This window comes from Sinocyclocheilus anshuiensis, unplaced genomic scaffold (genome assembly GCF_001515605.1).
Source record: "Sinocyclocheilus anshuiensis isolate Anshui unplaced genomic scaffold, SAMN03320099.WGS_v1.1 scaffold1184, whole genome shotgun sequence".
Classification (NCBI taxonomy): Eukaryota; Metazoa; Chordata; class Actinopteri; order Cypriniformes; family Cyprinidae; genus Sinocyclocheilus; species Sinocyclocheilus anshuiensis.
In genome coordinates, this window is record NW_015547647.1 from 1,137,446 (window position 1) to 1,147,820 (window position 10,375).

General features: G+C 37.5%; 1 protein-coding gene across 1 annotated transcript in view; it reads right to left on the minus strand.

Annotated features, from left to right (window-relative positions):
* The window catches only part of LOC107701953 (rho GTPase-activating protein 24-like), a 126,033-nt gene extending 119,559 nt beyond the window's left edge, over window positions 1–6,474 (minus strand). The window contains exon 1 of the mRNA XM_016504118.1: window positions 6,058–6,474. The gene's annotated coding sequence lies outside the window, so the exon portion shown is untranslated. The remainder of the gene's footprint in view (window positions 1–6,057) is intronic.
* Between the last annotated feature and the right edge of the window lie 3,901 nt (window positions 6,475–10,375).

Below are 10,375 nucleotides of genomic sequence, written 5' to 3' on the forward strand. Positions count from 1 at the left end.
TATATATAAAGCTTTAAATGTTCCGAATATAAAAATCAGTACTGCAAAACTTCTAAATATCAGGATTCTTATTCTGGAGAGAACCTGCCAAAATCACAAAAGGGTGTGAGAGACGTCTTTCTGCCAGTGTGCATGTACACAGTCAGGTAAAGGTCCGGGTTTGACTGTCACTGCTGTTTGACTGACACATGTGGCATATGAATTACGTGAGTATGATGTCATAAGAGCTTTCTGTTTCCTTTCATCTTTAGATGTTTTAGAAGAATTAGCAAAAGTAGAAATGGTTCCACTTCCTATTTCTGTTCTCAACTCAGCCATCTACATTGTTTCATTTCAGTCATTTCAAAAGATCTAAAGGTGAAAGGCTACAGAAAGCCCTTATAACATCATACTCAATTAATTCATATAGAATTGTCATAAGGGCTGGCTTTCTGTTTCCTTTCAACTTTAGATGTTTCAGAAGAATTAGCAAAAGTAGAAATGGTTCCACTTCCTACACTGTAACTGATTTTTGTAATTTGAACAGTATTATACTGTAATATGTACAGTAAAATACTGTAAAATGTGTATACAGTATTTTACTGTAAACCGCAAAGGATTGTGGGAAAATATACGGTCACTACTGTATTTCCTCACTACTGTAAATCAATTTACAGTAGTGAGCTTGCCCGCGAAAAACTGACCAATGGCAAGGGAGTTCTTTTTTGACTGTTTGGTTGAAGTGGCTGTAAAAGGACAAAAGAGAAATGCATTTAAAACAGCATTTATCTGAAATAGAAATCTTTTGTAACATTCTAAATGTCTTTATCATCACTTTTGATCAATTTAAAGCATCCTTGCTAAATAAAAGTAGTAATTTCTATCATTTCTTTCCCAATAATATTATCAGAACTAAAGCTCATGAGTTATTGTGTATGGCTGGGTATGTTAAAAACCATGGTTTACAGTGCAGTACCACAATTGGATTGTTTTTACAGGTAAAAAAAATGTTTAAACTAAATGAAAATAAACTCTACAGTACTGATACTGTAAATGAAAATACGGTAATAATACTGTAAATAAAATACAGTAAAGACATTATTGTACTGTAAATGCAATTACAGTACTAATACTGTAAACATTTTTACAGTAAATTACTGGCATCCAGCTTCCAGTAAGTTACTGTAAAATTTACAGCAACCTATTTACAGTGTAGTTCTATTTTCGACTTCTCAACTTGAATGTGTCAGAAATTCAAAAGTTTGAGGTCAGTAAGATTTGTTTTGTTTTGGTTTGTTTTTTGTTTGTTTATTTTTTCAGCAAGAATGCATTCAATTGATCAAAAGTGACAGTAAAGACATTTAGAATGTTAAAAAGATTTGTTGGGAAAAAAGAAAAAAAAAGAAATGCTGTTTCTTCAGCAGCAAATCAGCATATTATGATTTCCGAAGCATCATGTGACACTGAAGACTGGAGAAATGGCTACATTTAGAATGCATGCATTCATTTACACAACAACAGATTTTTGGGAGCCTGAAAACGCAAAAGTTCGATACCAGGTTTCAAAGTGCACGGTTTTGAAAACAATACCATTATTGTCTTCGTGTAAACTACAAAAACAAGAATTTGTGAAAACGGTCATGCGCATGCATATTACGCGGTCAGTCTATAGTTATGTGTGCAGGCACAGAGTGTTTCTTTACAAAGTGACATCGCCAACTACTGGCCTGGCATGCATAATTCAGCGTTTTAGTCATTTTCACAGACGTGTATGAACGGATCATTTTGACAATGTTGTCATCTGTACGCAAAACTTTTCAAAAATGCAAAAGAAAAAAGTTCCATTCCATTAGTGCCATAAGAGGCTTTTAAAAACGTTAAAATCTTACCGACCCCAAATTTTTGAATGGAAATATATATAAAATGTAAAGGTATATTTCAACCCAAAATAAATATTTTATCATCATTTACTCATCCTCATGATGTTTCAAACCCGTGTCCAGGATGCCGTTTCACGTGCAATGAAAATAGATGGGGACTACAGCCATCAAGCTCCAAAACAGACAATAAAGTACCATAAAAGTAGTCAATGTGAGTAATTCACCAAAAAGTTGTTTTTCATTCGCTAAGTATTGATACACAAGATTTTATGGTCCCTTTGTGGCACTTTTTGTCTTGGAGCTTGACAGGCACAATCCCCATCCACTTTCATTGTACAGTTAATTCTTTCTGTAAATCTTAGAAGAGAAAAGGTTTTTAAATTGACATTAGGTTAAGTACATGATGACAGAAATGTTTGGGTGAAGTATACTGAGAAATGACAAAGGTCATACTGTATATCTGCCTCATTGTCACAAGTCAGATTCAAACTAACATAATGCCACACGTAAGGTTCTCGAGTTATTAAAATACTCCTCTTGCGGAATCCTTCTCACATCTGTGCAAAACCATGCATGTAGGCATATGACTGTCTGACTCAGTTGGGGAAATTTTAGCAGAAGTGGTTGGTAAGTCAATGGGCGTTGGCCTCGAGGCACCTCACTGGCTTTTTTGGTATCAATAAGGGAAACAGAGTTGCTAAAAACAGAAAGTCTGGAAGCCAATTGTTAATTTAAGGATCATGATGATGATGGTGAGACTGCAACCACCTTCAGATTGGGATGGCTTTGGCTGTGTCCTTTCTCTAATTTGGCAGAATGACTAACTCCACTTCAATGGACCGCCTGACTGCCTCTTTGTTTGAGGTTTGGACTGTTTAGACAAGTTAGACCGTATTCTTAGTCTCCATACCTTCACAACTAGGTGAGAAACTTTTGCCAAACCTAGAACTTTGCAGACCATAATTCAAGACAGTTGCCTTCCTTAGTGCCTCCTGGAAGAAAGTATGGCACAGCATTGGTTCCCAAAAATGCTGAATATGTGCTTGACAACAACACTGTTCGTCATCATTGCATAATCAACTGTTAAATTACACAAACATCTATTATTATAAATATTGTTAGTGAATAAGACTGGGCAATCAAAAGAATACTATTTCATTATAAATGTCTTCCAAGCTGAAATGGTCCATGCCATGCAATTCACATTTATTTATTACTCCATACTTATCTTGTTTGTCAAAAATCATTTGAGTCTATTTTTATTTCTCCTTAACTCCAAACTTTGGATGTCCACCACAAACAAAGCTAAAACCTAACATGCTCTACTCTTGAATGGAAAAGGAGAACTACTGAGCTATTTTAACACTTCTGCTTCTTCAGCTGCAGAAATGTGAAACTATCCTTGGCTCTTAGAAATGGCGAATGTGCGATTGACTACAACACTCTTCTCGATTACTTCTTTATCAATTGATGAATTACTGCTGCCATAATTGCTTGCAAATCTACACAAACATCTATTTTAATAAATATTTTTAGTGAATACGACAGGAAAAAAGCTCAAATACACTCAAAAACAAAGGTTCCAAAAGGGTGTTTTCACATGCCATAGAAGAACCATTTTGGGTTCTCCAATATGGTTGGGCCGATAGATTATGTCATCGTCCATCGCCGATGGCTGACAGACATTACCGACTCACTGTAGACATCATCCGATACCAATTTGGTAGACATTGCACAACCCTAATTCTCCAAAGAACCTTTCAGTGAACAGTTCTTAAAAGAACCATATTTTCTAAGTGTGAAGAATATTTGAATAATCTAAAGAACTGTTATCCACTGTAAATAACCTGTTGTCCGATGAAAAAGTTTCATGGATGTTAAAATTCTCCCACCACCTCTACTCCGTGTGTTTCTCTGCACAGGCCCGGTGCACCCAGGACGCGATCTTCCCAGATGTCCTTCACTCCGGCGCCGGGACACCACGGACCAAAATATTATCATATTACCCCAATTTGACAGTCTCTGCACTGGCTACCTATTAAGTTCCGTATCAGTTACAAAATATTATTACTTGCCTATAAGGCCCTTAATTAAACTGAGCTGGATGTTGACATCACTGAATTCAATGATGAACTGTCTTTAACTGAAAAATTTGTGTTTACTATTGTCATTTTGCATTATTGACACACTATTTTCCTAATTAATGCTGTTCAGTTGCTTTGACACAATCTGTATTGTTAAAAGCGCTATATAAATAAAGGTGACTTGACTTGACTTGACTTAAAGGTTCTTGATGGAACCACTGATGCCAATAAAGGACCTTATTTTTAAGATTGTATAGCTGCAAAAGTGATGCAACTGTTTTGCTCTGACTTTGGTTGCTCCCAAACACCAGATGAGATGGTTTGCAGTCAGCGAGCTGCACACAATGCTTGAACGAGACAGAGACAGAGACAGAGACAGACATGCCCGCATCACAAACACAATCACAGCGCAGGGTCACGAAGGGTTTGATGGAGAAAAATTAAGGAGATCAGTCCTCTAAATAGCCACAGTGATGTCGCTCTCTCAGTACTGGCAAAATAACGTTCCTCCATCAACGTTAAAGCACCATAACGTGTGGTAATGAGGTTATGAGATTGGACGAGGGTTAGGACCTCCAGAATGTTTTGAATATGATGTTACCCTTAAAAAAGACAAAAGACAAAACCCTAACATGTGAGACGTCTTTAAAATCTCACCTGTTTCTCCTAGATAACAAAATTAAATATTTAAAAACACACTGAAATTCAGCATAGCCCATTCTGTTTGTGAATATTCTTTTCCAGATATCATCATTTTCTTACAGCGTCAGTGAGCTGACAGATTGTTGTTCATTCCTGCCTCTTCCTTTCATTAGTTTCTATCTGCATCTCCATCTACAGTACCTCTCCCCCTCTGCTGCTCTCCTCCACACCTCCTCTAACTCAATATAAACCTCAAATTGACTCCAGAAACTGCTGAGATAATTCAGTGCGAGCAGAGTTTATTAGTAAACAAAATGCTGCTCTGCCCATAGAAAAGAAATATAACAAATTAGAGCTCTTGAATATCTGAATTGTTGTAGATAGGAATGGAAATAAAAGAAGAGCAAATGGCTTAAATACTCTGGTGTTTAAATGCCTCCTGAGGAAAAAGGCCCTAGTAATCTCATTTGTGTCTCCTTTAGAGTTTCATAGGAGATCTCAATCTCAAACTGTGCTCAGATTTGCCAAAGTCGTCGGCAAACAAAAGAAGAGATTTCAATATGAACTCAAACAATTTTCGTCAAAATCTCCCAAGCTGAAATAGTCACATTTATTTATTACTCTACGCTCTGACTTACATGTCAACAATCATTTGAGTCTATTTTTATTTCTCCTTAAGAATATAAGGAGAAACATCTGAGACAAAGTACTTAAAACTGAGAACTCCAACCTCTGGGTGTCCACCACAAAGCTAAAATTAAAAATGCTGTACTTTTGAATGGAACAGGAGAACATCTGAGCTATTTTTAACACTTCTGCTTCTTCAGTTTGTCAGATCTAGTAGACAACAGCTGTAGAAATATGAAACTAGCTTTGTCGAACAGTGAGGTCTGTGGAACTTATTAGAAAGGCTTGTTTAAATATACTGTAGGTCGGTAGTTGACAAGTGATAAAATAGCACAAACTTTTCCATCTCAAGACGTAAGACAAATTATATATATATATATATATATATATATAATATTTGATTGTTTTAAAAAGATACTTATTGAAAGATACTTATTGAATGATTATTAACATGTAATTTTTACATTAATAATCATTCAATAAGTATATTTTTTAAAATAATCAAATATTATTTAAAATCGTTTAAAATTTTGATTTTAGACTTTTAGAGACAGCAAGATGCTGCTTGACATTTCATGAAAAACCCAGATAGATAGATAAATAGATAAATAAATAAAAGAGGCAACTGCATCATACACATCCACACTGATTATGGTTCATTATGTGTTTCTGTGGCTATGACCCACACATAGACAAAATCTCTGGAGCTGGATGACCTTTACATCACAGCCTAGGAAAAGGCAAAGCATACACGCGCGCGCGTCTCGCAACAGCAAAATAACCACATACACGCGGCCAACTTGTCATTAGCAACAGCCAAATTACTGTAAACAGACTATTATTACCTTAAAACTGCTATCCAGAGAACGTCCACAGAAATGCAGTGGGGAAAAAAATCCAATAAAACCCAAAACACATCCAGTGCGTGACTCAGACTGGTACAGGATTCACTGTGATCCAAAATTAAATCCCGAACACGACTCTGTCCAATACAAGTGCATTACTGAGTCAAAGAGACCGGTTAAAAGTCTATAGCTGCAACCGTAAAATCAAACGCCTCCATGGGGCAACCGCGAACCGACAACTGCAGAGCTGTCATAAACTTTTACCCTCACTGCTCACACCATCTGCATTGGGGTCTTTGGGGGGAAAACGACAGCCTCCGTTTGCTCTCAGGACGGCCACGGGGGGCGTACACACTTTTGAGACAGTCCACGCACACTACATGAGCCTTGCAGATACACACACGGACAAGACTGCGACATGAGAGGGAGGGAGAGCGAGAGACCGTGGGTGAGCGTGTTTGAGGAAGTGTATCGAGAGGAGAGATCCGAACACCTCACACACACAAACTCCCTGAACGGTTCAGATTGCACACACACTCGCAGTGACAGTCCTCACTGCCCCGTTTGGCAGCCAAAACGGTAGTGTCTTTTTTGGACTTTAAGTGCTCTATTGTATTGTCAGTGTTTCTGTCAGGACCACTATCGTCAAAGATGATTGACAATCAGCATACAGTTTGGATTGGCGGTATGGTTCTGTTCTGGGCCTGAACTCCATGCAGCCTAGCATGGATGAGAGCAGGGAGAGCTGCAATAACCCCCCAGGGTAAACAGAACAGAACTAACATAACTGTATTGCAGATATTGTTAAAGTTCAATCATTTTATGTACACATTTTAGAATTAGTCTGATTCAAGGAGAATCAGAAGGCTGAATCCCGACTGACAGAGGAGGAGTTGGGGATGGAGGAGGGTAAGAACGACCCAACACTAATTTTCATAAGCTTTTGGTCTAGAAATGTCTGCACGTGCAATACAGAGTCGTTCACATGCAACTCACGCAGGTGTTAAACTTTGCCTAATAGACTTTCTTCATTGCTGGCAATTGATGGATGGATTTGCTGTTTTTTTTTTTTGTTTTTTTTTAAAGTGTGAAGTGACGTGACATGTGGCCAAGTATGGTTACCCATACTAGGAATTAGTGCTCTGCATTTAACCCATCCTAAGTGCACACACACAGCAGTGAACACACACACACACCGTGAACACACACCCGGAGCAGTGGGCAGCCATTTATGCTGCGGCTCCCGGGGAGCAGTTGGGGGTTCGGTGCCTTGCTCAAGGGCACCTCAGTCGTGGTACTGAAGGTGGGAGAGAGCGCTGTACATTCACTCCCCCACCTACAATTCCTGCCGGACCTTTGGGTTACGAGTCCGACTCTCTAACCATGAGGCCACGACTTCCGAGTACATTTCAAACTAAATGGATTGTAATTAAATATCCACTTAATCCAGCAAACGTTTTGTTCACTGTGCTCTAGAAGTGTGTGAGTGAACCGTTCTAAATCGACGTTTCCCTATGATTTCTTGACATTTTTTAGAACAATTAAACAAAAATCCCCCTCTAACTTATGTAATGTAAAAATTTGTTTAATTCTCATTTTATATATAAAATGAAATCTTGAATCTAATGAGAGCCACCATAATAATGTCAACTAACTAATAATGGTAACTAACTAGATAATTAAAATTTGTATCTAAAATGTGCTTTAGCAGAATGAAAATAATATCAGTTCAGTAAAAAAAAAATAACTGGGCATTTATTTATGCAAACTGTTCACCCTTTAAGATGCAAACAGTTCTTTAATTTAAAAAAGTATTTTGGCTCAATCAGATTTTATTTTGACTGAATCTGATCAAAGCTTACTCAAAATTGCTTTGAATTTCTTGGTATAGACATTTTCCAGAAAAGTCCCTACAGTTTATGACTAAACGAGACTCTTTTTAGTATTCCAGCTGAATCGGGGCTTGATCTGTCTGTCATATAGTGGCACTTCAGACAGACGTCTAACATCAGACACCCGACTGCATTCCTGAGCATCGCTTTTCATGACTTCCTTATCAAACCATCAAACATATTGTTGCAACAGGGTGGAGCTCCACAATGATTTCAACTAAAAAATGTCTTTGGGATAAGAACATGTATGCAAAAGTAAGTGCCGCTGTAATCCAAGTTGGGAAAACAATGCCAGTGCTGAAAATGACATGTAAAAGCGAGGTTAAATCAAGTGCCGTGTAAGAAAGAAGGTTATCTTTAAATTAAACCCAGTGGCCAAATATTGTGCGGACAGAGAGTGTGTATGTAAGATCGAAGGGAACCTGAGAGTGAAATTATATGATGTGGTCAACTGGAAATTGAATGTTGGGTGATGCTCTTGTCTGATTCTTTTTATCAATTTTCTCTACATTACAAGAACGTAAAAGTGAGCATTCTTTGATTCTAGAAACTTTAAATGCTTCTGTTGATCAGGACAGAATGCTTTTCTTTAGCTTGAGCTGGTTGTTTAAACTATAGTGTTTTCTCGTTGTTACTTTCGACAAAATTGCTTTGACAAAATTACAGTTTCAAGTGGATAGAGTCAGGTAGGAGGAGAGAGATGTGTGTGAAGGAGAGGGAGGGTTTGACGACTGTTGCATGCTTTATTACTGCTGGTGTGAGTTGTTGAGTTTTTACAGCTTTGAGACTGATGGCTGCCTCTGTATAACTGTATAAGATGGTCACTCAGCCCATCGTCTTTACACAGAGCTTGCATACTGTATGTACCATAAACATGAATATGCATAGAAAAAATTCAATATGATGTAGGGCAGCCTTTTGAATATGCTTTATCTTAAGTCTTTGTACAACACTGATGATCAGTTCTTTTTATAGAACATAATGGGTCAATGGGGTCAAGGTCTGAATTTGGATCCAATGAGATCTGAATTTGAATTTGGGTGTGGATCTGACTCTGAGTCTAGATTAAAATGTGGATTTGAAAGTGAATCTGGATCTGAACATAGTTTTGGATTGGGTTTTTGACTTTGATCTGGGTGTAGATTTAGAATTGTATTTAAATCTGAATTTGGATCTTTTTGGGGGTCTGGATCTGGGTCTAGATTTGAATGTGGATTTGTATTTGAATTAGGATTTGGATCTGAATGAAATCTGACTTATGCCAGACCTTTGAATATAGTTTTGGATCTGGATCTGGGAGTAGATTTAAATATGGATTTGAATCTGGATCTGAACATAGTTCTGCATCTGGGTGCATATTTAAATGTGGATTTGAATTTGGATCTGAACACAGATTTGTATCTGGTTTGGGGTCTGGAACTGGATCTAGATATAAATGTGGATATGTGTTTGAATTTGAATCTGGATCTGAATGAATTCTGATTGATGTCAGGCCTTTGAATATAGTTTTGGATCTGGATCTGGGTAAAGATTTAGATATGGATTTTAATCTGGTTTTGGGTATGTAATGATTTAAAAGTAAAACAGCATATTAAAGATTTCAGCATCTAGAAAACCTTATTTATTCCATCAGTAAAAAGTAGTAAAAATAGCTAAACATTCACTTGTGGGTTTGATCAATTTACCCTTTGTGAATACTCTACCTCAGTGGATAAATATCCATATTATGATTGCAGTAATTAAAAATATGAACCTTTTTCTGTATTTGGAGATCTGCCCCGTTTCATTGGCACTGTGTGCCGTCCACTCAAGAGGTTCCAGATCTCTGTCATAATTAATCACTGTGGTTACGTTGGGCAGCCATGCTAGATGGAGTGCAGAAGTCACCCACTGTGCAACAGCTGCTGATATTCTATTTCCCACAATGCACAAGGAGAGACCGAGGTCACAGCGCTTACTGGGATCATCAAACTGTTGCCGTGGTGACCGAACATTGAAAAGTCTGCCCAGTCAACACGTGAGATCATGCGATGATCACAGTGACATCACACGATCCTCATCATAATGGAAGGTTTGAATTTTTGAACTTTCAAAGCACAAAGATTCATTATTTATTGAACACCATTTGTACTCATTAGACTCTTGGCTATATTAAGAGACACTCAATTTTGACAATGAGTCTCTGGGGTGCCCTCTAGTGTTATGAAAAATATGCTTCTATAAATGCAAAAGAAAAAACATTGCTAAAAGTGTACTACTCATTCTTAGGCCATCCAAGATGTAGATGAGATGTTGATCGTTTCTTCAGTGGATAAGAGAAAAGATTTGGAGAAATATTTTACATAATTTGCTCACCAATGGATCCTCTTCAGTTGAATGGGTGCCGTCAGTATGAGACTCAAAACAGCTGATAAAAACATCACAAA